At 45.9% G+C, this 27,713-nt stretch overlaps 2 protein-coding genes and 1 non-coding gene across 7 annotated transcripts in view; all 3 read left to right on the forward strand.

The window, feature by feature from the left end:
• The window catches only part of DDR1 (discoidin domain receptor tyrosine kinase 1), a 273,948-nt gene that overhangs the window by 220,849 nt on the left and 25,386 nt on the right, over window positions 1-27,713 (forward strand). The gene's annotated exons all lie outside the window — the stretch shown is intronic.
• Window positions 175-248, forward strand: TRNAM-CAU (transfer RNA methionine (anticodon CAU)). Its single transcript has one exon. It is a non-coding gene; the product is annotated as a tRNA-Met (tRNA).
• The window catches only part of LOC118078674 (C-type lectin domain family 2 member D-like), a 17,148-nt gene continuing 11,820 nt past the window's right edge, over window positions 22,386-27,713 (forward strand). The window contains exons 1-2 of one of the 5 annotated variants that reach the window (XM_060271182.1): window positions 22,386-22,517; window positions 23,367-23,423. The gene's annotated coding sequence lies outside the window, so the exon portion shown is untranslated. The other 4 variants (XM_060271183.1, XM_060271180.1, XM_060271184.1 and 1 more) reach the window with 4 other exon arrangements.

Genomic DNA, 27,713 nt, shown 5'->3' on the forward strand with positions numbered 1-27,713 from the left:
GGGGTGGAGGGCAGGGTGGTTGTTCTTGTTTTAAAAAATGTTTTTGGGTGTTGTTCAGTTTGTATTGTTCAGCTTTTAGAATGGAGTTTGGCTTTTGGAAAGATGCTTACGGGGGCTCCTATTATGGATTGTAGCTAAACCATATTGAGATGTGACTGAGGCTTCCATGAATGAGGTTGGGTAGCTCAGTTGGTTAGAGCGTGGTGCTCATAATGCCAAGGTTGCAGGTTCGATCCCTGTCTGGGGCAGCTGCATATTCTTGCATTGAAGGGGGTTGGACTAGATCAGTGATGGGCAACCTTTTGAGCTTGGTGTGTCAAAATTCGCCAAGCATAACTCGGGTGGTGTGTCACTTTGAGAAAAACACCATAATTTCGTGATATTTATAGTTTAAATATCAAAAATGTATAATTGTTTCTCCTTAAAAAGGGGGGGGAGGGAAAGAATTATTAAAGTTTTTTTAAAAAAATTAAAAATTTTAAAAGGGGAAAAAATAAGGCAAAACCCAGAGGTCTTTCCCAGTGGGACTCTGGGCTTAGGCCTTCCTCCAACGGGTCTGCCACTGGGGAGGTGGGCTCAGGTTGGGCCTGTGCCTCCTCGTGGCCCTCTTCAGCCCACCTCTCCCCTCACTTGGCTATGCTTGCATGGCGGCGGGGCAACAGGGAAGGGGTTTCAGCTTACTTGGGTCTCTTCTCTCTTCCCGGGATTGCGGTGAGGTGGCTGCGGCAGCTCTTCTCTTCAACCACAATACCAGTCACACATTCACAGAGTTATTAGGTGGTTAGGGTAGGGGGTGGAGGGCAGGGTTGTTGTTCTTGTTTTAAAAAATGTTTTTGGGTGTTGTTCAGTTTGTATTGTTGCAATGGGACACCGTGACGGAAACCAGAGCGCACGGAAATGCCGTTTACCTTCCTGCCGCAGTGGTAGCTATTTATCTACCTGCACTGGCAAACGTTTGAACTGCTAGGTTGACAGGAGCTGGGACAGAGCTATGGAAGCCCACTCCCTCACGGGGATTCGAACCGCTGATCGGCAAGCCCAAGAAATTCTGCCCCTTTAATATACGGTATTATATATTATAATTCTCCCCAAAGGGCACATCCTAAGACAGGGGAGGCAACCTAAGGCCTGGGGACCGGATGCGGCTCAATCGCCTTCTCAATCCATCCCGGGGGGATGGTCCAGGAATCAGCTTGTTTTTACATGAGTAGAATGCATCCTTTTATCTAAAATGCATCTCTGGGTTATTTGTGGGTCCTGCCTGGTGTTTTTACATGAGTAAAATGTGTGTTTTTATTTAAAATGCATCTCTGGGTTATTTGTGGGGCATAGGAATTCATTTGATTCCCCCCCCCAAAATATATACTCCAGCCCACCACATGGTCTGAGGGACGGTGGACCGGCCCACGGCTGAAAAAGGTTGCTGACCCCTGGCCTAAGAGATATGGACTACAGGCTCAAGAGATCTCCATTGTTGTCCAGCCCATATTAGAGGATGTTATTAGCTAGGAGCTGTTCTTGCCTGATGGAGTAGAAGCATGTTTGGTTTATGTGCACGCAGTGTTTTTTTCTATTTTTCTTAATAAAAAGTTGAGGGGTACTCTCATTTTCCTACTCATATTGAAATACTGCCCCTCAATGAGGCCAAACTTACATTCACAAAATGTTTAGGGGTATGTGTACCCCTGATAGCAAACATGCGCTGGATTATGGAGAAAGCTAGAGAGTTCCAGAAAAACGTCTACTTCTGCTTCATTGAGTATGCAAAAGCCTTTGACTGTGTTGACCACAGCAAACTATGGCAAGTTCTTAAAGAAATGGGAGTGCCTGATCACCTCATCTGTCTCCTGAGAAATCTCTATGTGGGACAAGAAGCTACAGTTAGAACTGGATATGGAACAACTGATTGGTTCAAAATTGGGAAAGGAGTACGACAAAGTTGTATATTGTCTCCCTGCTTATTTAACTTATATGCAGAATTCATCATGCGAAAGGCTGGACTAGATGAATCCCAAGCCGGAATTAAGATTGCCGGAAGAAATATCAACAACCTCAGATATGCAGATGACACAACCTTGATGGCAGAAAGCGAGGAGGAATTAAATAACCCTTTAATGAGGGTGAAAGAGGAGAGCGCAAAATATGGTCTGAAGCTCAACATCAAAAAAACCAAGATCATGGCCACTGGTCCCATCACCTCCTGGCAAATAGAAGGGGAAGAAATGGAGGCAGTAAGAGATTTTACTTTCTTGGGCTCCTTGATCACTGCAGATGGTGACAGCAGTCACGAAATTAAAAGACGCCTGCTTCTTGGGAGAAAAGCAATGACAAACCTAGACAGCATCTTAAAAAGCAGAGACATCACCTTGCCGACAAAGGTCTGTATGGTTCAAGCTATGGTTTTCCCAGTAGTGATGTATGGAAGTGAGAGCTGGACCATAAAGAAGGCTGATCGCCGAAGAATTGATGCTTTTGAATTATGGTGCTGGAGGAGACTCTTGAGAGTCCCATGGACTGCAAGAAGATCAAACCTATCCATTCTTAAGGAAATCAGCCCTGAGTGCTCCCTGGAAGGACAGATCGTGAAGCTGAGGCTCCAATACTTTGGCCACCTCATGAGAAGAGAAGAATCCTTGGAAAAGACCTTGATGTTGGGAAAGATTGAGGGCACTAGGAGAAGGGGACGACAGAGGACGAGATGGTTGGACAGTGTTCTCGAAGCTACGAACATGAGTTTGACCAAACTGCGGGAGGCAGTGCAAGACAGGAGTGCCTGGCATGCTATGGTCCATGGGGTCACGAAGAGTCGGACACGACTAAACGACTAAACAACAACGTACCCCTGATACCCCCAGAAAAAAGCACTGTGTGCACCCATTTGTACATTTCTGAGCACAATTCAAAGTGTTGGTGCTGACCTTTAAAGCCCTAAACGACCTCAGTCCAGTATAGTGGACCATCTGGATATGAATTTAATTCATTCCAGGGGTCTGTGCGCCACCCGAAAAATCCATATCCAGAAGCGCTGCTTCTGCGCACGTGCGGCCCGCGATAAAGCGCTTCTGCGCATGTGTGAGTGGCAAAACCCAGAAAAATACTTCTGGGTTTGCCGCTTTCACAACCCGAAGTTTACGTAACTCGAGAGTAACATAACCTGGGGGTCTACTGTATACCTGAAGGAGCATCTCCACCCCCATCGTTTAGCCTGGACACTGAGGTCCAGTTCCGAGGGCCTTCTGGCAGTTCCCTCAGTGCGAGAAGTGAGATTACAGGGAACCAGGCAGAGGGTCTTCTCAGTGGTGGCGCCTGCCCTGTGCAACGCCCTCCCACCAGATGTCAAGGAAACAAACAACTACCTGACTTTTGGAAGACATCTCAAGGCAGCCCTGTTTAGGGAAGTTTTTTATTGTTTGATGTTTTAATGTATTTTTTATATTTTGTTGGAAGCCACCCAGAGTGGCTGGGGAAACCCAGCCAAATGGGCGGGGTATAAATATAGGATGGTGATGATGATGATGATGATGCATGTGTATTAGTCTACAGTGAAGATGCACCAACACCCTACTCAGAGGTTTAATTTTTAGATGCTCTAGGGACAAGGCTGGCCAACCCATGAGACAAGGTGAAGCGATTGCCTTACTTAGGCAGCAAATCCACAAGGGCAGCAGAAGATCCTAATGTAGATACTTATTCCCACCTTGTTCCCGATGTGGCTCCTCTCTAACCTCTTCTTCCCTGGAAGACAGGGGACACCACATTGTGGTTCACTTCAGGTGCCAAAATGTCGTGGGCTGGCCCTGCTCAGGGATGCAGCTATACTACATTCTGAAAGATTTTTGTGCCCACTGTGTGGATGGTGTATTCTATAGTTTTGGTCACTAGGTGGCACTGGACATCATTGTATTTGGGTATAACCCGGGAGATTCTTCTTCTGAATTTATTGATGAGACATAATAATTCTTGTCTAACTTCCAAACCGATGTGACTGCTAAGCTGATTTTTAAAAAAATATGTTTTCATCAAAAATTCACGAATATAAAACAGGGGCAGTGTTGTTGTTTTCTTAAAAAAACAAGATAGAGGGAGTTAAAAATATTGGGATTGTCGATTATACTTTTGCTTAGTGCCATTACAGAAATCAGAGGGTCTCCCCCCACCCTGACGTGGATCTGCTGCTGGAATGCATTTTGGCCAATTCACCCTTGTTAACTTAGAGCCATGACTGTGGTCCTGTAGTAATGCTGTAATATAATAGGCTGGAGTGTATAATGGCTATTTGGAAGTATCGAACAGATTCTCCCTTTCCCATTGCCTTATTTTGTTTTCTTTTAATTACTCTTGTTATTAAAGTTCGCTACTTCCAATGGAAAGGGGGGGAAGAGGTCAAGAAAATCAATCTGTTTCCTGCTTTGAACCTGCAGCCTCAAGATGAGATAAACACAGCTTTAAAGCTAAAGGTAAAGGTACCCCTGACCATTAGGTCCAGTCACGGAGATACCAACACAGCTACCTACCTGTAACTATAGCCATATAAAAAAATTCCTTCAGTAGCACCTTACAGACCAACTAAGTTTTTATTTTGGTATGAGCTTTCGTGTGCATGCACACTTCTTCAGATACACTTGAAAAAGAAGTGTCAGACCCCTATATATATACAGAGGGTGGTGGGGGTGGGTGGGAATGGGTGATGGGCTGATGGGAGTGGTAAACCTGTAGATGGCTGATGACTGCAATTAGTCCTGGACCTGGGGGAAAAAAAGCAAGGGCTGAGGCGCTAAAGAAAGCTTGATCATGCATAATGAGATAAGAATCCGATGTCTCTATTCATCCCAGGTGGCTCCATGGTTTTAAGCTTGGTAATGAGTTCCAATTCAGCAACTTCTCTTTCCAGTCTGTTCCTGAAATTTCTCTGTAATAAAATAGCTGCTTTGAGATCTTATATAGAATGTCCTGGGAGATTGAAGTGGTTTCTCTGTCTTATGGTTCCTGATGTCAGATTTATGTCCATTTATCCTTTGGCGTAGGGTTTGGCCTGTTTGTCCAATATAGAGAGCTGAAGGGCACTGTTGGCATTTGATGGCATACACAATGTTAGAAGATGAGCAATTAAATAGTCCTGAGATGGTATGTTGGATGTTGTTGGGGCCAGTAATGGTGTTGTCTGGGTGTATGTGGCAGCAAAGTTGGCATCTGGGTTTATTGCAGGCTCTGGTACCAGTGTCCATGTTAAGTCTGGTGGTTGTATTATTGTGGGTGAGGAGTTGTTTAAGATTGGGTGGCTGTCTGTAGGCAATGAAAGGTCTTCCTCACAGAGCTTGAGAAAGGGAGCTGTCATTGTCCAGGAGAGGCTGTAGATCTCTGATGATGCGTTGTACTGTTTTAACTTGGGAGCTGTATGTGATGACTAGGGGTGTGCTGTTATTTTCTTTTTTGGGTCTGTCTTGCAGCAGGTTCTCTCTAGGTATCAGTCTGGCTCTGTTGATCTGTTGTTTAACTTCATCAGGTGGGTATTTTAGTTCTAAAAAGGTTTGCTGTAGATCTCTTAGGTGAGATTCTCTGTCTGTAGAGTTGAAACAGATGCGGTTGTAACGTAGGGCCTGGCTGTATACGATGGATTGTTTGGTATGTTTGGGATGGTAGCTAGAAGCATGTAGATATGTTTGTCGGTCAGTTGGTTTTCTGTATAAGGTACATTTTTTGGACACTACTATAAAAATACAGGATGGACATATAGACACCACCTTATACAGAGGGAGAACAAGGGGAAGATTTGGGGAGTATAGAGCGGGAGAATTTGGAAGTAGTAGGAGGGAAAATAAGAATATTCGATAGGAGGAAAAGGAAAAAGGAAGTAGACAAAAATATCAACATTTATGGGGTCCATTTGGGTATGGGAGAAGTGGAGAAGTAAGCTTTTTCCTGACCTTTCTCCCCTTACCAAAATGTGGTTATGATAAAATGGCCCCGTTATGGGAGCTCATCCTGAAAGAGGTAGGAGATAAATTAAAGGAGATCTCAATTCAGGATATGGAGAAAAGTTGGGAAACAGAGGCTATGATGGAAGAAGAAAGTGGAATTTGGAATAAAATTAATTGGTTCCAGAAAAAACAAATTTCCTCCCTGTTGAAGAAAGAAGTTTAAAAATGTGGTAAAAGAATTATTTCAAAATTGTATAAGGTGTTATTAAATATGGGGAAATCACCAAAAGAAAGTTTGAAAGAATATTGGAAGTTAGATATCCAGGAACAGATTTTAGATGAAGATTGGGAAAGAATCTTTCAGCAACTACCCTTTGTTGTGACCTCTAGGATAACCCAGGAACATGGTTGAAGCTGGTACAAAAATGTTATTACACACAAGTAAGGTTGTATCATATTACAAAATCCGGAAGTAAGAATTGCTGGAGGAAATGTGGAGTGATGAGAACGTTCAGTCATATGTGGTGGGATTGTCCATTAGTTAATAAGTGTTTAAAGCAAAAATCTGCCCTTATTCCCTTATGGGGTACACAAGAACCCTTATTGGGTTCTTCATCGGTCGCACAATATAACAGAGGCCAACCAGAGAAGTTTGAGAAGCAAAGCCTTTATTTTTGCTGTTGCAACAGGGTGCTTCCCCTCACACAGGAGAACAAGGAAGGAACCCAGAACAAAAGAGAACCTCCACTTTTATTAGTTTTCCCATCACCAAGAAACACCCCAAAATACATCATTCCAACATCACAGCTACGTAATCAATTCCTCACAAAAAGAGAGGGTTCAAGGTAGAAATCTGAGCACCTTTGACACCTCTCCTAGTCCTCCTCTCACCCCTCCCAGGTGTGAATTCCTAAACACAAAGAGAAATTAACAGTTTCCTAAAAGTTGATCACTATCTTTTGTTCGGAGGAGTCTTCCATTGTGAATGAGATGGCTAGCAGTCTGGCAACATTGATGGGGAAATGTCCAGTTGGCAGAGCCTCCGGTTTACAGCATTATGGCCAGTGGCGTAGCATGGGTTGTCAGCACCCGGGGCAAGGCAAGTAATTTGTGCCCCCTAACCCGTGGATTTTAGCACTCGAGTCTCTTCCACTAGATTAGTTAAAGAAACCCTTACCCCCTAAGCACATGTATTGTTTGTTATGAAAATACTGATGTAATTAAAGTAAAATGCATCTGAATACAAGTTTATTTTCAAACACTTTATTGAGTGATGAGTTTCGTGACTCAGTCCAACCATGAGTGACCAACCAATGGTCAGGGACAGTGCTAGGGTTTTTTGCGCCCTAGGCGAGATCACTTTCTCCCCCCCCCCCCCCGGCCAATCATATTTCCAACACAGATGTTTGAACACAAAATGAAAAGCACAGAGTTTGGAATTGTTAATTTATTTTTTAAAAATTGTGAAAACAAGTCATAAAACAATTTCTGATTTATTTTCTCAAACAGAACACAGTTTTAGCAGCATACATTATAATTAATAATAATAATGGCTTAAAATATAGGAATATGTAACTTGGAAATGTCTCTCTTTTCCACCCTCCTGAGGGGAGGAAAAACTTCATTCAAATGTGTCCTGAATTGAGAGACAGTATGTCAGTTATGACTAATAATAATAATAATAATGGTGGCTAATAAATATAGTATATAAAATAGAAGCCTGTTTCCCCCTCTCATGTGATGAGTTTCCTTCAAATGTGCCCTAAATACACAGCATGTATGTGTCTGTTATAATTATTACTACAGATGCACACAAGAGCAGCTAATAAATAGGAATATATTAAATAGAAACCTATCTTCCCCCTCCTGAGGGGAGTAAAGCTTCCTTCAATCATGTATTGAACTGGGAGACAGCATGTATGTGTGTCTGGTGTGATTATTATTAGACACACACATTACTAATAATGTTCATATAGAAATATTTATACTTTGTTTTCCCCCAAGGGAAGCTTCCTTTAAATGTATCCTAAATAGGGAGGCAGTGTATATAAAGAAAAGCTATTTTTTTAAAAAATCCTAAAATGCAATTATTTGTGAGGGGTGGCATTACATTCGCCGCATACTATGTACTGTTGTTCTGAATAAAAATAGGCACAGGGAAACCTGCAAAGGGGGTGGCTTTACATTCGCCACATACTTTATACATACCGTATATACGCGAGTATAAGCCGACCCGAATATAAGCCGAGGCACCTAATTTTACCTCAAAAAACTGGGAAAACTTACTGACCTGAGTGCAGCTACTGGTACTGTCAGTGTCAACTTTGGGTATTTTCACACCTGAGGTTTTTCTTATTTTTAATTGTTTTATAGCCTGCTTTTCAGCTTCAAAACAAGCTCCTCAATGTGAGAAACAAAAAAAGTTAAGAACTACTGTACTTATATAAAAATAAATTACCGTAAAACAAAAATCATAAAAAAAATATTTTAGAGAAGCAAATCTATACATGCACTGGTAGTCGTTAAAGTACCACAAGACTGTGGCTTTCATGAACCATTTCATCAGCTGCATGGCAAGCTGTTATGAGATGAGAGGCAGATATTTGCTATTACAAATTCAGGCTGGAAAGACTAGCAATGCAAGATGTATGGTAAGTGTTACTTTGCAGGGCACAACTTCAATTCAAGATCCACATTTTAAAAAAAAGTTATCTGAGTGGTCTCTGAATTCCTGCATTGCAGGGGGTTGGACTAGATGTCTTCAGGGTCCCTTCCAACTCTATGATTCTATAGTCGTGCCATCTATGATTCTGTGTCATTGACTGAACCTGGGACTTTCTGTGTACAAAGCATGTGTTCTACCACTGAGTTGTGAACCTCCCCCCTTTTATTTTTAAAATCCTGTTGCATTAATACTGTCACAGCTGTGTAAAGCAGCCTTTGTGAACCTGGTGCCCTCCAAGAGACTTTGAATCAGCACCAACCAGCAAGAGATTTATTGTATTGAAGTATGTATTGAAGGGGGAGAGAGCTGATATTGCAGCTATAGAACAGAAGCAAGCAAAAAAGGGGGGTGAATGAAAAAACAGTGCTCAAGAATGTGAAGGGTAGGTTTATATTGTAGCAGAGCAGAAAGAAGAACTTATTCAAGCTCCAGTTCTGACATGTGAGGAAAGGGGGCAGGGGGACAAAGTCTCTCTCTCTCTCTCTCTCTCTCTCTCTCTCTCTCTCTCTCTCTCTCTCTCTCTCTCTCTGTGTGTGTGTGTGTGTGTGTGTGTGTGTGTGTGTGTGTGTGGCAAAGGGGGGCAGAGAGAAGAAGGATGCAATGAGGATGGGGGGGGGGGATAGAAGAAAAGGAGGACCAGTTTGAGAGGGAGACACCGTGAAGGGGGGGAGTGAGGCGAAAACTGAAAATCCTAAAAGGAATTTGGGGGGAGGAGGAGTGTGGGGAAAGAGAGAGAGAGAAGCATGGGGAAAGGGGTGGAAAGAGAAAATAAAAGAGAAAAGTCACTATCAGGTGTGCATTCCAAACCCCGCTGATGTTACAATGGACTGATCAACGAAAAGCAGCCAGCAAGGAGGCTTTACTTTAACAATTAATATAAAATTGAGATTTTAACCGATTCACAAAATTCCAGTGCCAGATCTCCTCTGCTACACAGCACTCATAAATAAAGCGAACCAAGAGCACTCGACCACCCTCCTACCCCTCTTCCCCCCCTAGGAAAGAGACGAGCCCCCACCCCTTACACACCTCTCCCGCTTGTCCCCACCTCCGCCTCCCGAGCAGGAGAGGTGGCAGCAGCAGCAGCAGCAGCAGCAACACCATTTCAGCGGCTCCTCAAAAGCTGCCCTTTCTCGCAGCAGCGCCTGCCTCTCTCTTTCCCAACAAGTGTGTCTCTTTAACCCCATCAGGGCTGGGCTGTCCGTGCCTCCGCCACCCAACTCTTCCAGCCTCGGCAAGTCCACCATTTCGGAGCCGGCGAGTGGGAAGCCCCGATAGGGTTAAAGAGGCTGCGTGAGCCAGGCAGGGGCAGAGAGCTGCGAGTGCGAGCGCGCCCTCCCAGATGTTGCGCCCGGTGCTGCTGCCCCCGGCACCCCCCCACGCTATGCCACTGCATAGGTGCCAACTCCCGGATTCAAAAATCCGGGATCGGCAGCGGCGCGGCAGCGGAAGTAGCGCTGCGGCCATTTTGGAACTGGTCGGAGCGGCACCGGAAGTCGCTTCTACGCATGCTCTGCCCAGTTCCAAAATGGCCGCAGTGCCAGAAATCACTTCTGCGCATGTCCAGAGACTCCAGACATGCGCAGAAGGTGCCTTCCTCAGCCGGTAAGTAATCCGGGGAAAAACAAAAAAATCCAGGTTTCCAGCAGGGAACGGCTGGAAAAAAAGGGGTTTCCCGGGGAATACAGGAGACTTGGCAGCTATGCAAATTGCCTTTAAAAAATGAGTATAATGCCAGAAGTCCCACAGGGTACATAAATAGCCAACAGTTCTGTCTGCAACCAGAGAGCCATGAATGCAAACTGGGTTCACAAGGGGAGGGTTCACAATATGCAAGTGGCAACTAAGTCCATCCACATAGAATGAGTTGGAAGGGACTTTGAAGGTCACTTGGTCAGTGGTGGAGGAAGAGGGTGCGGTGAGTACGGTCCGCCCCGGGTGTCATCACTGAGGGGGGGTGACAAAATGTCAAAAATATTAGTTTGAATTATTATTATTATTTTTAAAAATTGGGCTCACAAAACTTTTTAGTTCAGTCAACAAACACAACAAAACCTAGCTGGCACTGGGTGCCACACTGCGGGGGCCGGCACTTACTGCGGAGCCTGCAGCGTACCCAAGCCACGTGTCTCTCCTGGGAGTGACATGGCTGGCTTGAGTGCCTGCAGGCTCAGTGCTGCCTAAAATGGCAGTGTGGCACTTACGTCTGCCCACTGCCTTTTTCTCAGCTGCCCTACAACTGAGGGGGAGGCTGCGGAGAGGCTCCACACAGCGTGCCCTGCCTCCATGGGCAGCTCGCTCTGCCCCTGGCTGCAGGATGCCCGCACTGCACCAGGCACCTGAACGGCTAGCTATGCCACTGCACCTGGTTCAAGCCCACCTTAGGGCAGAATAGCCAAAGTGAAGCATCCCGTCTTACTCCTCCTGCACTTCTCCCACACAGGGCTTCTTATAGCCCTGAAACAAAAACCTTGTATAGTAGATTCCCATAGTGGGGAATCGGCAAAAGAGCTGGCAAAGAGTTTCTCACTTTTGAGCACTTTTTAAGCTTATGCTGCACGAAGAACGCCTTACTTAAGCATCTTTCATGTTTGTGACACAGGAAAGAGTCAAGTGTTCTACCGCTCAGATTATGGCGAATTAGCTACTAGCTGTGATGACTATGCTCTGTCTCCACAGTCAGAGGAAATACTGCTTCTGAGCACCACTAGCTAGAAACTGCAGGAGGGAGAAATACTCTAGTGCTCGGCCTCTGCTTGCCAGTTCCCTACAGGCATCTGGTTGGACCAGATGAGTCATTGGCCTGATTTAGCAGGCTCACCTTATGTTCTTATGATCATAGTGTTGTAATACTGAAAATCATGAGAACTTTAAATGCAGGGCGAAGGCACTGAGAAGAAGCTGGCTTTAACAGCTTAAGGGGAAGTATTAAGAACCTCTGCTGCAATCAGTATTTCCCCCCAAAAACACTTTGTGCAATTGGATTCTCAGCACACCCTGCTCACATGAAACTCCTTCAACTTTCCCACTATTAAATATTAATATTATTATTAATATTAATAATAGTTAATAATTAATAGTATTAATAATAGTTAAATTTGCATACCGCCCTTCATCCAAAGTCACAGGGCAGCTCACCAGATAAAAAAAATGAGAACACCAAATACATAATAAAGCAGAAACCAATACCAACCCCCAACACATTTAGAAAGCCATAGAAAGTTCAATAAGCCCAAGGCCTGGTTGGAGGGAAACGTTTGCCTGGCGCCAAAAGATCTGTAATGAAGGGTCTTAGAGGATGAGCGCATGGTAGCCTTCAGTACCTACGGCTCCTGCCATCACATTCTCCAAATGCATTTCCTGAAAAGGGGTGGGTGGGGTGGGGTCCAGATTACCCCGCCATGCACTGGAATGAGGTAGTCCTGCCCCCCAGCTGCCAATGGGACTTGAGGCCAGATACACACCCTCCAACATTGTTGTTGTTTAGTCATTTAGTCGTGTCCGACTCTTCGTGACCCCATGGACCATAGCACGCCAGGCACTCCTGTCTTGCACTGCCTCCCGCAGTTTGGTCAAACTCATGATTGTAGCTTCAAGAACACTGTCCAGCCATCTCATTCCTTTGTCATTCCCTTCTCCTTGTGCCCTCCATCTTTCCCAACAACAGGGTCTTTTCCAGGGAGTCTTCTCTTCTCATGAGGTGGCCAAAGTATTGGCGCCTCAGCTTCAGGATCTGTCCTTCCAGTGAGCACTCAGGGCTGATTTCCTTCAGAATGGATAGGTTTGATCTTCTTGCAGTCCATGGGACTCTCAAGAGTCTCCTCCAGCACCATAATTCAAAAGCATCATTTCTTCAGCGATCAGCCTTCTTTATGGTCCAGCTCTCACTTCAGATTACCCCGCCATGCACTGGAATGAGGTAGTCCTGCCCCCCAGCTGCCAATGGGACTTGAGGCCAGATACACACCCTCCAACATAGCCCAGATGAAAACAGAGACATTTCTCACTCCCCACCCCACAACTAATCCTATCATAAGATGGTATGTGTTTTTGTTCTTGTTTACCACTGAAGGCAGGGAATGGAAAGGGGAGGGGCTTCCTCTTTGTCCCCTTTGTCCCACAGCTGCAACTTCCTCCCCTGCCTGTGCTGATGGTGAGGTCTTGGGTCTTGCCCAGACTGTAAAACCTCCTTTTGAGAAACTTGGAGGCGGAGAGGGAGGGACAGAAAACATCTCAAGGGCCTTCTGGAAACAAAACTTAAGAAACTTGAAAACGAAATTTCCTATCATAAGAAGGGGGAGGGCTGCCACCTCTACTGTCTCCAGCAGGACACAGCACATCCTCCAACCATCCTGAGAAAGCCACTCACTCCTGATTTTATCCTATTTTGTTCATTGGTAGACTTACAAAAAAGAAAAGCACATGCCAAGAAATACATTTTAGAAAGGGGCAAGATTCGACGTGGACGCACAAAGCATTTTTTCAAAAAAAACCAAGACTCCTTTCTTCCCTCCCAGTCCCCTGCCTGCCCCTCAGAGGTGGCGCATCATGTGGGGCTGGGCCCCAGTGGTGTCAGCCTCTCCCCAACAGAGGAGGCCAGTGGCAGTGGCCATGGAAGAGGCCGGGGAGAGGCAACCTTGCCACCTTCCCTTGGAAGAAGCGCCGGCTCACCCTCCTCCCTGAGCTCAGTGGTGGCAACACTGGTGGGAGAAATAGGGACATTCCGGGATCAAAGCAGAAGCCAGGGTGGCTTTCATAATTTCAGGACTGTGCCTGGAATATTGGGACTCTGGAAGGTATGCCGATACCGTCAGTGGTCAATGCATCTTGCACTGCACATTGCTTACTGCAGCTAGTTGTGTTCTTCTTCTGTTTTTAGCATATGCGCCACCGGGGTGCAAAGATCTGCCCAGCACCCCCAAATTTAGTTTAGCCCCCAAATCTTCCTCCTGAAGCCAGATTTAATGTATTGCCATCTGCCTTATTGCAGGGAAGATTTGCAGGTAAACCATATGCGGAACGAGTCTGCCCCTGCTGCCTGCCGGAGGTAGAATCTACCTCTCACATTTTATTACGCTGCCGTTTTTATAATGACATTCTGCAGCCACCCAGCAGAAGAGAGGCAAAAGAAAAAGGGACTTGTCCAAAACTCCTCATAAATGTCAGCACAAAAAATAAAAAAAAATGTCAGTACAAAAAAGAGAGTTAACTGACAAACTAAATAAAGCACAAAAAGAAAGTTAATTGACAAACTAAATAAAGCACAAAAAAGAGAGTTAATTGACAAACTAAATAAAGAGTCCATAAAGCAAGCAATAAAACTATTACAAAAACAATATTCAATGAATATCAATCAAGAAATAGAGTGGGGGGGGAGAAACAAAAGCATTTTGAATATGCAAACAAACAAGGGAAATTGTTAGTATGGCAGTTAAATAAAAAATAGCAAAAAACATTATAAACAACCCAAAGGAAATTAGGAAGGTCTTTGTTAAATATTTCACACAATTATATAGGAAAGGAGGGGGGAAAGGCAAAGAGATAGATCAATATCTGAAGGCCAATAATCTGCTGAAGATAACAGAAGAGAAATTACCAATGTTAAATGCCCATATAACAACACAGGAAATATTAGATGCAATTAAGCTGGAAAAAACAGGGAAATCGCCAGGACCGGATGAATTATCAGCAAAATATTATAAGAAATTTAATAACCAATTGGTGAGACCATTACGGGAGATAATGATTGAAATTTTAATTTCAGGGAAAGTCCCAGAGACATGGAAAGAGGCATATATAACTTTACTTTAATTCCAAAACAAGAGGCTGATGTGTTAGCAGTTAATAATTATAGACCGATTTCATTACTAAATGATGATTACAATTTATTTGCTAACATAATGGCCAATAGAATGAAATGTCAATCAAAAGAATAAATATGGAGGCAAAATGGACCACATATAGAGATTTATTGATAGAAAGAGAAGGGAAATTAAAACTTAAAGATTATGATTAAATAAAAGATTTGGTGCATGATCGCCTGCAACATCAACAATTAAATGAGATTAAACAATTAAATGAGATTAAATGAGGTTTCCATTTGATGTGCAAAAGCCCAAACCAGGTTTGAGTAGAACAGAGCCACTCAGTCCCAGCAATGACAAGAGAAGCACTGCTTTGAAATAGATTCAGATTTTATTTCAAGGTGTATCAAAAAAGCTGAGAAACAAAACAAAAGGATTATTTAGGGCTGCACCCTGAGTTGTGCCTCCAGAGAGTTTTACACATGCAGGTCCGTTCCGGAGGTGCCATCTGCTTGCTCTCCCATTCTTTTGAAGGCCCCTAAATGACCTTGATCCAGCATACCTGAAGGAGCGTCTCCACCTTCATCGCTCTGCCCAGACACTGAGGTCCAGCGCCGAGGGCCTTCTGGCGGTTCCCTCTGTTGTGTAGTGGGTCTTCAGTGATTTCAGCTCAGTGCAAATAAGAAACAGGAGGCGAGGATCTGGTACAACATCTCTTTACTTCAAAGAACAAGGAAGAGCCAGAACCCAGGGAATGGGGAAAACTGGGGCTTATATAGTAACAGAGAACTAGCAGGGAAAATATACATTTTGGCGGGAACCAATGGCAAGGATTCCCTCCAGCGTAAACCAATCCAGCAGCAGATCCAAATCCCGCACTCTGAACTAGCAAATGATAGACATTCCCGCTGGAACTTATACATTCAAATAAACTCTATATTACAATACATACTTGGCTGTGCTATTACTTTAATACACAACACCCTCACTGCGAGAAGCCAAGCTACAGGGAACCAGGCAGAGGGCTTTCTCGATAGTGGCACCCGCCCTGTGGAACGCCCTCCCACCAGATGTCAAAGAGATAAACAACTACCAGACTTTTAGAAGACATCTGAAGGCAGCCCTGTTCAGGGAAGCTTTATAATGTTTAATAGATTATTGTATTTTAATGTCTGTTGGAGGTTGCCCAGAGTGGCTGAGGAAACCCAGCCAGATGTGCAGGGTACAAATAAATTATTATTATTATTATTATTATTATTATTAATTCTATTTCTCTTGGTCCTCGCAATCCTTCATTTCCCCTTTCTTTCTTTCTTTCTTTCTTTCTTTCTTTCTTTCTTTCTTTCTTTCTTTCTTTCTTCAATTCTTTCTATGTTATCCTACCCCCCCCCCAAAAAAAATTCTCTTCCATGTCACTGGTAATCCACAACAAAGAGGCAGAAGAAAGGAGGAAAGGTGATATGAAATAGAGACACAGCTGGTGTGGGAAGTTTTGGAAGCTCTCCCCAACCCCACCACTTCTCTAATTAAAATTACACATTTTCCAGCAACAATAACATTTATTGGGGCATTGTCAAAGGAACAATCAGGAGCTTAAGGTGGAGTCCTGATTATTGTCTTCCTGGGGCAAGGCATGCTCCTATCGTGCCCATCAATTGAGTAGAGGTACGAAACACTCAAGGAGGGGAGAGTGGTTTCCATTTGATGTGGGCAAAAGCCCATGCCAGGTTCAAGCACAACGGAGTCCCTCAGTCCCAGCAATGACAGGAGAAGCAGTGCTTTGAAATAGATTCAGGTTTTATTTCAAGGTGCATCAAGAAAGCTGACAGCAAGACGACCAAAACAAAAGGATTATTTAGGGCTGCACCTGGAGATGTGCCTCCAGAGATTTTTGCGTATGCAGATAAACATCACTCTTTTCATGTCATTCTAACCACTCTAGCTAACCACGAGGCTCTTCCTGTTAGGAAACATCTGCATATAGCCACTTCCTTCAAAGCACTTCTCTCTTTCGCACTCTCTTTTTTTCATACAGTAAAAAAGCCTCGACTTTCCTCCCCCTCCTTCTCTCTCTTTCGCTCAGTAAGTTACTAGCAAGCACTGCGTAAGCAAATCAAAATGGTGTCTGTCTTGCATCCGTCTGTTTTAAGAAAAGGTCTTGCATTCTCCATCTCGCATTCCATGGAAGCCACCTCTCCTCCCCAGGGCTGTTCCCTGAAGCAGAGCCCACAGTCCCTTGCAACTTTCGAAAATGGAAGTTGAAAGGAGCAGCGTGAGGTGGCTTATCAAAGGGCACCATTTGTCAGTGGGTGCCTGGTGCCTCTTGGGAGATACGTGGGGGAGTCCCAAAAGCAGCTACTTTTCTGTCCTCCCGAACGGGTAATCAGGAGAGGAGATAATGGACAGGGGAATACAGGAAGCTGACTTTTTACAGAGCCAGGCAAATTGATCCGTCTACCTCAGTATTTTCTGCACTGCCTGACAACTGCACTCCAACATTTCAGCCAGACTTGAGGAAGGTGTGGAGCAACAGTGGTGTGGGTTGTGACTAGGGGAGGAGATGGCCTAGGGAGAGCCCTAAGGGCTAGTCAGGCATACCCCACAACTAGGGGAGTGGATGGCGCTGTGGTCTAAACCAGGGGTGTCCAAGAGGTCGATCGTGATCTACCAGTCGATTGTGGGGGGTGTCCTAGGTCGATCTCTGTAGTTTTGTAAGTGATCTCCCTGTTGCTCTTAAGCGATTGTTACGTGTCCCGCCCCCACTTTGAGATGTTTATTTCCTTGCATCAGTGGCAGAGTTTGGGAAGGCAGGAGGTGAGCTGACTGTTGAGCGATCAATTTAACACACTCCTCCTAAAACCAACCAGGCGAATCCTTTCCAAAAGAAGCTCAAGAACTTTGGCTCCCTGCCAAAAATCATAACAACTTAACTACAGTGGACGCTCGGGTTGCGAACGTGATCCATGCGGGAGGCATGTTCGCAACCTGCAGCATTTGCAACCCGCAGCACCGTATCTGCACATGCGCGGGTCACAATTTGGCACTTCTGTGCATGCACAAAGCATGGTTTAGCACTTCTGCGCATGCGCAAGCGCTGAAACCTGAAAGTAACCCATTCAGGTACTTCTGGGTTCGAAGCGGGACGCAACCTGCAAAGACACGATCTGAAGCGTCTGTAACCTGAGGTATGACTGTACTGGCAATGACAATGGGTAGATCACAGCCAGTCTTTTTATACTTTGAGTAGATTGCAGTCCCTTGGGAGTTGGATGTGCCCCCCAAAGTCAATAGGCATTGCCATTCAAATACTGTAGTGAGCGTGCGCCGCATCATGTGATTGATTACCTGCCCCCTTCCACACAAAAATAGTTTATTCAAGTTGGCACCGCTGTTTGGTAGTGATTGATCTTGGGCACATTTTCTGTTTGTTTTAAGGGTGTGCACACACAGGTACAGAAATGCGTCCAGGCGAGCTCAGTGCAGAAAAGGCTAATGGAAGAGGAAGGGCAAGCGATAAGGACGCAGCCAAGACAACATCCCAGATTCGTATGCTTGGTTTAGCGCCAAACATGTTTAAAGTTCTTCCTTTCCTCCAAGTCCAAACTTACCATCCCTTCAACTTAAATAGGATAGCTATAAATAGGTGCTGCTCCTTCTTTGACAGCGGTCACTGTGTGAATAACAGAAGTTATAGCCAGATAGATTAATTTTCTTGCACCTGCTTCACTAGTAGGCGCTTTGATTGGAGTGCGCGCTTTGTAAAACAAGAGTTTCTGCACACCAGATTCTACTGTGAATTGGAGGCTGATGAGGTTGGTCTGTAGCTGTGGGCATCTTTTAGTGTGAATTCAGATTTCCAGGCTCCTGTTCAGAACTGAAAATAAAATAAAATAAACCTCCAACTTCTACTGGTGCCTGGCCGGGCTCCTCCTGCCTTTGGCTCCTCCTTGCCTAATGAAACGCCCCCTCCCTCTCTCCCTGCTCTTACAGGGTCTATTTGGTGCTCATTTTGCTTTGCCCAGCTGGCCCTTATTTCCCTTGCCTTTCTGTTCCTTTCCTTAGTGCAGCCACCCTCAGAAAGCAAACTTTAATAACAACAATAATTTTATTATTTATTCCCCGGCCACAGGGCTGTCTTAAGCATATCAGGCGCCATGGTGCAAAGCTCCCTCCGGCGCCCCCGCCCCATTTCCAAGAGTTGTTCCCAGAGTTGCACAGCCGGGGGGGGGGCTGGAGAGGAGGCGGGGAAGAGGCAGAGGCTGGAAGAGGTGGAGGCTCAGCTGGCCGCTTCGTGCTGCGGTGGCCACGGCAGACAGAGGCTCCAGGTGCGGCATGGCAAAGGCGGGCAAGGGCGGTGAGCTGATGCTGGGAGACGCCACGTGCAGCCTCCACCTCTTCCCTGGTGCCCTCCAGAACTTGGCACCCTAGCGCCCCGTGCCACTAGCCTCTATGGGTAAGACACCCCTTGTGCCTGGTCTAAACCACTGAGCCTCTTGGACTTGCTGATCAGAAGCTCGGCAGTTCAAATCCCTGAGATGGGGTGAGCTGCCAACCTAGCAGCTTGAAAGCACACCAGCACAGGTAGATAAATAGGTACCGCTGTGGCTGGAAGGTAAACGGCCTTTCCATGCACTCTGTGTCAGGAGTATGGGCAGGAGTCAGGCCTGTAGTGCTTTGCAGGACTGGGGCCTGCCTCAGCTTGTGCTGGAGAAACAAGGAGTGGCCACTCAGGTGAGGCCACTTGATACCTCACTGCACCTGGTGGCAGGAGCTGGGAAGGATAAAAGCTCAGCATTTCCCTTCAGCTCTTTGCCACAGCAACGCTATCCCTGCCTGGTTGCATCTGGCCTCTTGCTCCTTGGGCCCTTGCCTTGCCGACTTCTTGCTTCTTGCTCCTTGGACCCTTGCCTTGCCGATGCCTTGCTCCTCGACCCTTGGACCTTTGCCTCTGCCCCACTCCTTGACCCTGCAACTGCCTGCTGCTGGACCCTCAGCCCTGCACCTGCTCCTGCTTCTACATCACCATCTTGCCTCTGGTCCTGATGTCCTCAGCCAGGGCTTCAATCGCCCGCTGACCGGACAGTGGCACTCTGGTTTCCGTCACAGTGTCCCACTGCACCAGAAGTGGTTTAGCCATGCTGTCCACATGACCCAGAAAGCTGTCTGTGGACAAACGCCGGCTCCCTTTGCCTGAAAGCGAGATGAGCGTCGCAATCCAATAGTCACCTTTGACTGGACTTAACCGTCCAGGGGTCCTTTACCTTTTACCCCACAACTGCCCCATTTTAAGCTGGGTATTGTGGATCACAGAAGCCAATCCCAGCTTCTGTTTGGATCCTGGAATATCCCATTAAGACTAGCACCTTGGCATTAGTCAGCAAGGGTGAGTCTGACCCTGTTGATGAGCGCCAGACCACCTTCTGGGATTGCTTTGGCGATCACCAACAGGTCGTGTCTAGGAAACGTTGTTCTAAATCTGCCATGAAGATGTTGGCATATTGTGGGGCCATGCGGGTGCCCATGGCTGTGCCGCTGATCTGGAGGAACAGGTCATCACCAAATTTGAAGTGGTTGTGGGTAAGGACAAAGTGGCAGAGTTTGGTAGCAAAGTCTGCTGTGGTTTTATCTGAAATGGTGTTCCTTATGGCTTGTAAACCATCATTGTGTGGGATGTTGTTGTATAGAGATTCCACATCCATAGCGGCTAGGATGGATTGTTAGGAAGATTGTTAGGAAGATTGTTCAAAGATTGTATTTTGGTGATGACCTGTTCCTCCAGATCAGCGGCACAGCCATGGGCACCCGCATGGCCCCACAGTATGCCAACATCTTCATGGCAGATTTAGAACAACGTTTCCTAGACTCCTACCCACTCAAACCTCTCTTGTACCTACGATACATTGACAATATTTTTATTATCTGGACACATAGACAACAGACCCTGGAAACCTTCCACCAGACATTCAATGACTTTCACCCCACCATCAACCTAACAATGAACCAATCTATGCAAGAAATACATTTTTTGGACACTACTATAAAAATACAGGATGGACGTATAGACACCACCTTATACAGAAAACCAACTGACCAACAAACATATCTACATGCTTCTAGCTACCATCCCAAACATACCAAACAATCCATCGTATACAGCCAGGCCCTACGTTACAACCGCATCTGTTCCAACTCTACAGACAGAGAATCTCACCTAAGAGATCTACAGCAAACCTTTTTAGAACTAAAACATCCACCTGATGAAGTCAAACAACAGATCAACAGAGCCAGACTGATACCTAGAGAGAACCTGCTGCAAGACAGACCCAAAAAAGAAAATAACAGAACACCACTAGTCATCACATACAGTTAAAACAGTACAACGAATCATCAGAGATCTACAGCCTCTCCTGGACAATGACAGCTCCCTTTCTCAAGCTCTGGGAGGAAGACCTTTCATTGCCTACAGACAGCCACCCAATCTTAAACAACTCCTCACCCACAATAATACAACCACCAGACTTAACATGGACACTGGTACCAGAGCCTGCAATAAACCCAGATGCCAACTTTACTGCCACATACACCCAGACAACATCATTACTGGCCCCAACAACATCCAACATACCATCTCAGGACTATTTAATTGCTCATCTTCTAACATTGTGTATGCCATCAAATGCCAACAGTGCCCTTCAGCTCTCTATATTGGACAAACAGGCCAAACCCTACGCCAAAGGATAAATGGACATAAATCTGACATCAGGAACCACAAGACAGAGAAACCAGTAGGAGAACACTTCAATCTCCCAGGACATTCTATACAAGATCTCAAAGCAGCTGTTTTATTACAGAAAAAATTCAGGAACAGACTGGAAAGAGAAGTTGCTGAATTGCAACTCATTACCAAGCTTAAAACCATGGAACCACCTGGGATGAACAAAGACATTGGATTCTTATCTCATTATGCATGATCAAGCTTTCTTTAGCGCTTCAGCCCTTGCTTTCCCCCCGCAGGACCAATTGCAGTCATCAGCAGTCATTAACACCCATCTACAGGTTTACCACTCCCATCAGCCCATCACCCATTCCCACCCACCCCCCACCACCATCTGTATATACATAAGGGTCTGACTCTTCTGTTTCAAGTGTATCTGAAGAAGTGTGCATGCACACGAAAGCTCATACCAAAATAAAAACTTAGTTGGTCTGTAAGGTGCTACTGAAGGAATTTTTTTATTATACAATATATAGTTAGACTCATAGAAAGTGGAGAGAGAGAGGTTTTTCTCCCTCTCTCATAACACCAGAACTCGTGGGCATCCATGGAAGTTGAACGCTGGAAAATTCAGGAGGAAACAAAGTTGATCTTCATCCAGCGCATGGTTAAACTATGGTGCTCTTTTTGAATGTCACCCACTTGGATGGCTTTAAAAGAGGGTGAGAAAGGATCTTGGGGGAGAGGGCGATTGAGAGTTACTAGTCATGAGGTCTATGCTTTGCCTTCTTCTGAGTTTCTGGAAACTGCAGACGGGCAGAGAGGTCTTGTGAGTTTCCCACAGGCATCTGTGTGGTCACTGTGAGAACAGAATGCTGGACTCCATATGCCCATGGCCTGATCCAGCCAGGCTCTTCTAATGTTCTTACATTCTTATGAAGCTCAGTTTAGGGGAATTCAGGACAAAGAAGGATGAAAGGAGAGGCAAGGAAGGAAATCTCACCCCTTCTAGTTCTGGCTTGCCCTGTCGGCTTCAAACCAACTACTGCAGTAACAATTGCAGGAAATCACTTTTAGTTGCCCACGAACCTGTATAAGGAAGTTCCTTCCCAGAACAAATATTTAAAAAACAGTCTTTGTGCCAAGCCAGAAGGGAAGGCATGGACCAATGAAAGGAGAGTCAAGGAGGGAACTACCACCCCTTTTAGTTCTGACTTGCCCTGTTGGTTTCAAACCAACTTACTGCAGTTCCAGACAATCAACTTTAGTTGCAGCTGCTGACAACAGGACTGTATGAACAAGTTTGGTACCAGCTTCTTGTGTAGATAAGCCTACCAGTTGCTTAGAAAGTCGAGGTACGGTAATTATAATCTGCTTTAGTATTTTTAGTATTTTTCCGTTTGTACATTTTAAATTAGGGTTGTGTTTTCCCCTCAATTTTATTTTATTTTATCTTTTTGTAAATCGCTTTGAGGTTTTTTTTATAATCAAATGGTGTACAAATTATATAATTCACAGGTTGTAGGAGGCAGAAACAGGGACTCTCCTGAGCATGAGTAGGTTAGGTTTGTTACTTTTAAAAAAATGAATTCTTACTGCATTCTGCTACTTAACCATTTTTTTATGAAGCAGATTTTGTGCACCTATACGCTTGCCATCTTTTGTGAGACTTTGCATTGGCTGCCTCCAAAATATCAAGATCTTTCATTACTTTTTAAATCTCATTGTCTTTTTGCATTCCTCCCTCAAAAGGCTCCATAAAATTATAGAAACCAATGCTCTTTTCAACTTTCCGTAGGCATTTTCTTTTGCTATAATACCTTCCTTCCCATAGCAGTTTCTCTAAAGTAAGCTTGTCATTTGTCATTTGTTAGTCTCAAACTCATCAATAGCCAAGTTGCCAACTGGCACCAGAACTTCAGGAGCTGTTTCTCCTTCGGCACATTGAGGGTGATCACATTCCCCACTGAGATGTTCTGCCCTATATGGGGTTGATTTTAAATCATGCTAAACATTATTTTACACTTGGTGCCCAAGAATGCCTTCAGCCTCTGGGAGGGTTGCACTGTTCTCTGAAGCAAGGCAGAAGAGCTCAGGCAATTGAAACCATCTCTAGATTCAGGCGGGGGAAGGGGAGGAAGAGGAGATAAATAGCAGGAAACAATCGCTTTGAAAACTCTTTCTGTTTTGCTTCTTGTGGTCAGCAGCAGATACTTGTTCCTGCACTGCAGAACCTGGCACTGGATTGATTCTGCCAGAAGGTAAAAAGAATTCTACAATATATTCAGGGCCATCTCTAGGCCTGGGCTGGGTGGTGCAATGCGCCAGGGCGCCTGGCCACCAGGGGCGCTACTGCGCCAGACAGCTGAGCTGATGTCTGAGAATGACTTTCCTCCCTTCCAGAGGGAAGTGATTGCGCACGGGGCCAGCCTCCTGTGTCTGCAGGGGAGTGTGGTTGGCCCCCTGCACCAGCCCTTCCCCCCCACCGCATCATACCACTCTGCCAGCCAATAGGGCTCATGGGGGGCGGAGTCCCGCTCAGTAACTGCTGCTGCGGCGGGAATTATTTCTCTTTGCTTCCTGCTCTCATCGGATCAAGACATTGGCTGAAGACCTTGCTGGGTTCTTTCCTTCAGCTGCGTGGCTTCTTTAGAGCTCCTGCTCTCACAGCTGGCTGCTGAGTTTTTGAGCCTGCCTGCCACGTTTTTCTTTCTTTCTCATTTGTTTTCTGCATCCACCGTTTGCATTCCTGTGCATGAGTGGCTCCCCTTTGCAGGTTGAGCCTTCTTGCGGCCAGAGGAACACCACGTGGAGAGAGCAAGGAGCAGCTGGTATTGTATGCTTGCGGGGTGTGTGAATGTGGGGACAGCCTTGAACCGTGCATCACTGCTTTGCATTTCATTTAGCCCTTTGTAGATCTCTCTGCCTTTGAAAAACCTCTCCTTGTGAGTTACCTTTTAAAAAAACAACAACAACCCTCTATACATCCGATAGGGGCTTCCCCTTGTCTAGTGTGTGCATGTTTGTGTGGTATCTGGTTGCTTAGTAAAGGTAAAGGGGCCCAGTCCTGTCAGGTCCAGTCGTGTCCGACTCTGGGGTTGCGGCGCTCACCTCGCTCTATAGGCCGAGGGAGCCGGCGTTTGTCCGCAGACAGCTTCCAGGTCATGTGGCCAGCATGACAAAGCTGCTTCTGGCGAACCAGAGCAGCGCACGGAAACGCCGTTTACCTTCCCACCAGAGCAGTCCCTATTTATCTACTTGCACTTTGATGTGCTTTCGAACTCCTAGGTGGGCAGGAGCTGGGACCGAGCAACGGGAGCTCACCCCGTTGCAGGGATTCGAACCGCTGACCTTCTGATCAGCAAGCCCTAGACTCTGTGCTTACACGTGCTTAATTCACCTCCGCTTTTAATTTTGCACAGCATTATTTTCTAGTCTAAAATAGGGGACTCTTTTCCTTTAAATTTGGCGCTCCGTTAGCCAGGTATTCGTGTTGCCCGTTTTACTGTTTGCCTTCTTTCGTGTGGTTGATCTATTATCTCCTGGGGACTCACCCCCCCCCAATCCTTCATTCAATCCTTTCCAGTGGAGTGTTTTTGGTGTGTTGCTTATCCGTATTTCACTGCATAGTTTCCAATTTATTTATCAATACACCCGATAGCTGCTCCCCCTGATTGTTTACTTTGAGGGTGGTTTGGGGACCTCAACACACAATAAACGGGCAACAGAAACAGTTTGTTTATGTTTCCTGTTTTCTTTTCCCAAGCAGAGATAATATGCAAGTGTGGTGTCAGCTCCCTAAAAAAAGTCAACAACTCTGGGGGCCCCTCCCTAAAAAGGTCAACAACTCTGGGAAATTAGGGGGGCCGCTGGAGGGATTTTCGCACCATGGCGCGGATATGTTTAAGACGGCCCTGAATATATTGGTGGAGGGAGAAATATTGGGAGGGGGAGGAAAGGGAGAAGGTGAGATGGGGCGGGGTGGGAGATTGGGGAAAGGACAAGGAGAGGAGGAAGGGGGAAAGAGTTTTGTATTGAAGAAAAAAACATTTCTAAAATAATATATGCAGTGCTCTTTTTCTAGAAAAAATATTTAGGGGTACAGTGGTACCTCGGGTTAAGAACTTAATTCATTCCGGAGGTCTGTCCTTAACCTGAAACTGTTCTTAACCTGAGGTACCACTTAGTTTATGGGGCCTCCCACTGCGCGATTTCTGTTCTCATCCTGAGGTAAAGTTCTTAACCCGAGGTACTATTTCTGGGTTAGCAGAGTCTGTAACATGAACTAAATAATATGATATTGGGGAGTTGTGATGGGTGTGTATGTATGTTTGCGTGGGGCTGTAATTGTGTTTTTGTTTTGTTTTTTATGGGATGGCATTCAATTTCGTTGTACTATGTACAATGACAATAAAGTATCTATCTATCTATCTATCTATCATCTATCTATCTATCTATCTATCTATCTATCTATCTATCTATCTATCTATCTAAGTGTCTGTAACCTGAAGCGTCTGTAACCCAAGGTACCACTTTACTCTCATTTTGACTCAATAAAATCAATAGAAAACTAGCTGACCCGGCCACGCGTTGCTGTGGTTCTTTCCTGTGATCCCCACCCACCCTGTCCCGATCCACGACATATCCTGCCCCTCCTCCCTCCACCCCGGCTCATCCCTGTGTTTCCGTAGGATACCCTTCCCTCTGTTGTCCCTGGGGAGTGTTGGCCCCTCCCCCTGTATCTCCATACCTTGGCCCCCACCCTTCAAAATGGAACTGTCAGCTTCTAGGTTCTATTTCCCAGCATGCATTTTTGTCTGAGCCTTCTGTTGTCCCTGGGGAGTGTTGGCCCCTCCCCCATGTATCTCCATACCTTGCCCCCCACCCTTGGAGAAGGAACTGTTAGGTTCTGGGTTCTATTTCCCAGCATGCACTTTTGTCTGAGCCCTCTGTTGTCCCTGGGGAGTGTTGGCCCCTACCCCGGTATCTTCCTACATTGGCCCCCACCCTTGGAGAAGGAACTGTTAGTTTCTGGGTTGCATTTCCCAGTATTTACTTTTGTCTGAGCCCTCTGTTGTCCCCTCCCCCTGTATCTCCATACATTGGCCCCTGCGCACGCATCATGAACATTTCTATATATTTAGATTAAGGATTGGGGGTGATGATAACTACTTTAAAAATCCCGGCCCGGGGGTGTGTGTCATATAGCGAAGCCCCACAGCCTTGTAGCAACAGACAGGTCCTGACAGAAGGAGGGGGCCATATGGGCCACTTGGCGCGGGCCTCCGAATCTAAAGGGGGCCTCGGTCAGCATATTCACAACCAGTAAAATGAAAAAAGTAACAAAAGGGTTAAAAACAGGGCCATATTATCTACCTGGCCCGGGCCTCTGTCTGGCCCTGCAAGGGCCTGTCAACAGAAGGCACGTTCTGAAGCACCCGAGTTGTTCAGTTCCATAAAAAAACCCAGGAAGTGGCAAGGGGAAGGTAGGGGATTGTAAATTGAGGGGGGGGGGGGATTTGGCACTGCAAATATCTGAGGACTTAAACTGGGGAGAGAAAGTGCATGGTTGTTGTTTTTTTAAAAAAGACGCAGTCGTAGTATATGCGAAATGGAGGGTAATAGCCCCCCTTCAGATCCCCCTGAGCCTCAGAGTCCCCCTGAGTCGAGGCAAGATACTGTGGAGAGGGCAGGTTTCATCCCTGTGTCTTCCCCCACCCTTTTCTGACCCATTACGTATCCCTGCTCCCTATTCAGCTCCCCCATCCCCCCCCAGGCAGGCCCCTACCTCCACTTGGCAATGTTGGGCCTTGTTGCTGGAAAAGGCCTGTTTCCAGTTGAAACAAAATAAAAATATTCCTTCCAGCAGCACCTTAAAGACCAACCAAGGTACTGCTGGAAGGAATTTTTAAATTTTGTTTCGACTACGTCAGACTACCACGGCTACCTACCTGTTTTCAGTTGGTTTGGTCTTCAACACCTCTGCTGGATGGGTGTATGTGAGTGGTAGAACTCGTGGTGGAGGTGGGGTTTGTGGGTTGCTGCACGTTAGTCTGTAAAATGGAGGGTAATAGGCTCCCTTCAGATCCCCCTGAGCCTCAGAGTCCCCCTGTTTTACAGGATCTCGTGGTGGAGGTGGGGTTTGTGGGTGTGGCGCGTTGTTGTGGCTAATCCCTGTGACTCCCCCCACATGTCCCGATCCATGATCTATTCTGTTTGCCCCCCCCCCTCCGTGACCGGTGTATCTCATGACGTTTTGAAGGATGGTATTTATTTTTGTCTTGTTGTTTTTTTGGTGGGGGATTTTTTGGGGGGGTTAGTGGTGCTAAATTGTAAAGTAAAAACCCCTTGCCGTGCCCCCAAGTGCATTACTGTGGGTTATCCCCCCCGTGCCTAGTGGGGGCCTGGCAGGGGCCTACATAAAACAAAGGCCGTGCTGTGGTCTGCGATCCGGGTGCTCACCCTATTCCCCCCCGGACCTAGTGGAGACCTAGCAGCCTGGCAGGGGCCTAGGGGTCTGATAATGGCCGCCTTGGTGGTTTCAGTTGCTT

The sequence above is a fragment of the Zootoca vivipara genome, chromosome 2, assembly GCF_963506605.1.
Source record: "Zootoca vivipara chromosome 2, rZooViv1.1, whole genome shotgun sequence".
NCBI classification, from domain to species: domain Eukaryota; kingdom Metazoa; phylum Chordata; class Lepidosauria; order Squamata; family Lacertidae; genus Zootoca; species Zootoca vivipara.